Genomic DNA, 3,154 nt, shown 5'->3' with positions numbered 1-3,154 from the left:
AAAAAAAAAGGTGGCTGAGTGTGTTTTTGGTTGTGGCTGTTTCTTCCAGTCTGAAGAACCAACTCTTTGATTCATTAATTCTTTCTATTTTTTTTTTTTTTTTTTTAGTCTCCATTGCATTAATTTATGCCCTGAGCTTTATAATATCCTGTCTTCTTTGGGCTTTGGGTTTGACTTGCTCTTCTTTTTCTAGGAACTTGAGGTGCAGCATAAGATTGTTTATTTGTGCTTGTTCTGTTCTCCTGAGGTGGGAATTCATCGCTGTAAATTTCCCTCTGAGGACTGCTTTCATTGCATCCCACAGGTTCCTGTAGGTTGTATGCACATTTTTGTTTGATTGTAAATAGTGTTTAGTTTCTTTGATTTCATTTGTGACCCATTGGTTGTTCAGGAAGATGTTATTTAATTTCCAACTGTTTCACTCCCACATGTGTAAACATCATATTGTCTTGTTTGTGTAGGAACCTGAAAAAATAAGTAAAACTCAAAACATACAATAGGTGATAGAAAAGGGAAAGAAATTGGTCAAAGGAAGGAATGACTGGGATGAGGGAAAGAAGAAAAAAGAAAGAAGGCAAAATATAAATATAGATATGAATAGCTATGATAACTGTATTGCTGATGTCTGATGGTATATTGAAAGGAATAGTTAATGCTTAAAGTTTTTTATGTTCTGATCAATTTTGCATGCTTGTGTCTGGTAATCTGGGCAGGTGATTTGAAGGTAACAATATGCAATGGAATTACCATGGTGAATTCCTCCCATCTTGTCTAGTGAAACTCTCTATTATCTCTAATGTTTTATCTAATAATTATTTTCTTATTCTCTTTAGTGGTTTGAACAATCTTCCATTCTTACTTCTGGTAATCTGAGCAACTTAGTTGAGGATCACGATATGTAATATAGCAATCACTGTTAATTTGTATTATTTTGTCTTGAAACTGTATCATTTTAAATGTTCTTGCTTTGGTTTGTTTATGTTTGTGATACTGGCATGCTGTTATTGTTCTATTTTTTGTTTGTTTGTGTCTCATTTACTACTCTCTCTTTAAAATAAAAAAAATTAAAAAATAAGTAAAGAGAATATTTTGCTGGTGTCACTACAACTGTCTCTTGAAACCCATGGGCTAGTGACCAGACAATGGAATTTGTAGCAGAAAAACTCAACTGAATTTAAGGGTTAATTTCTCTCATAATTTAGAGCTGCTGGGTTTTCATTTTCTTTGTGGGTCATATTAAAAAATTGTTTATTCTTCTAAATGCAACATATGACATAGAGTTGTTCATAATGTTTTCTTTGGTCTTTTTAGCGTCTACAGAGTTGAAATGATGGTTGCATATTTTATTCCTCATATGGATGTGTTTTCTATTTTTCTTGGTCATTTTTTTATTTTATGGAAAAAAGTAAAACAAGATTTCATAACAAAATAGTGGTAGAATAATGATAGTTAGTTAATACATTGCATATTGTTATCTTTAATGTAGTTATTCAGAGTACAAGACACGGGCATTAAAATTTCTCAAATTGATATTAGCACAAACCTCCCTTTTCAGTGAGCTAACAGACACTAATAGTACAACTGATTTGCCTCCCCCTCCTTTTCCCTTCTGTCCTTTCTCCTTTCTCACATCCTAGATCCTTTTTCCTTTTGAACAATTTTTTCCTATTTCATAATATTGTATATTTTGGACCTTATTTACTCTTTCAGTCTTTCACATCAGGGGCACGATACTATGTTTACACATGTGAGTCTGATGTATTTCATTTATGAGTATGGTCTCTAGTTACATCCATCTACCTATAAAAGTTTCAAGTTTATCCTTCATTACAGTTGAATAGTACTCCATTATATAAAAAAACACATCTTTCTACCCATTCCTTGGTTGATGGGCATTTGGGTTCTTTCCAGGACTTAGCTATTACAAGTTGTGCTGCTATAACTATGGGTGCACATATATCACTGTGGTATGATGTTTTTAATTCTTCTGGGAAGATAGGAAGATAACTGGGTCAAATGGGACTCTAATCCTAGCTTTTTGAGGAATCTCCATACTGATTTCCACAGCGGTTGCACCAGTACACTCCCACCAACAGTGGGGAAGGATTCCTTTTTTCCCCACAGCCTCTCCAGCATTTGTTATTGGTCGATTTCTTGATGATAGTCATTATTTCTGGGATGAGATGGAAGCTCAGTGTTGTTTTAATTGGCATTGAGAATGACCAATGGTGTTGAACATTTTATCATATATTTATAAGCCATTTGTATTTTTTCATCTGAGGAATGTATATTCATCTCAGATGCCTATTTTTTGATTGGGTCTTTGAATTTGGGGGGGTCTGATTTTTTCAGTTCTTTATATGCTCTTGATAAAAGTCCTTTGTTTGAGGGACAATTGACTAAAATTTTTTTCCCACTCTGTGGGTTGTCTTTTCACTCTGTTGTTGATTTCTTTTGATGTGTAAAAGCTTTTTAATAAGATGAGATCCCATTTGTTGATTCTTTGAATTGTTTCCCATGCAATCTGGATTTTGTTCATGAACTCTCTGCCTACTCCTGTCTTTATGATTTCTACCTACTTTCTCTTCTAGTAGATTTAGTGTTTCTGTTTTAATATTTAGATATTTGATGTATTTTGACTTTTGTTTAGTGCATGGCCATAGACATGGGTCTCATTTTAATCTTTGGCATAGGGAAAGCCAGTTTTTCCAGCACCATTTATTAAAGAGGCTATATTTTCTTCCAGTGAAGATGTTTGGCCCTTTGTCAAAGATAAGGTGTCTCTGTGTGTTTGTAGTTGTATCTGCATTTTCTAATCTGTTCTACTGATCCTCAGGTCTGATTTTTTTTTGCCAGTACCATGCTCATTTTATCAGAGTAGGTTTGTAGTATAATTTGAAGTCAGGGATTGTGATGCCCCCTGACTTGCCCTCATGGCCCAGAATTGCTTTTACTATTCTAGGTCTCTTCTGTTTCCAAATGAATTCTAGTATTGTTTTCTCTAGTTCTATGAGGTATGCTAACTGCATTTTGTTCTTGGTCATTCTGACAAGAGATTTATCAATTCCATTTGTTTTTTCCAAGAATCAACTTTTGTTTTAGTTGGTCTCTATTATTTTTGATTTTTTTTTTTTTTTTTTTTTTTTTTTTTTTT

Source organism: Chinchilla lanigera, unplaced genomic scaffold (genome assembly GCF_000276665.1).
Source record: "Chinchilla lanigera isolate Chin_1 unplaced genomic scaffold, ChiLan1.0 scaffold00196, whole genome shotgun sequence".
Taxonomy (NCBI): Eukaryota; Metazoa; Chordata; class Mammalia; order Rodentia; family Chinchillidae; genus Chinchilla; species Chinchilla lanigera.
This window is presented reverse-complemented; position numbering follows the sequence as displayed.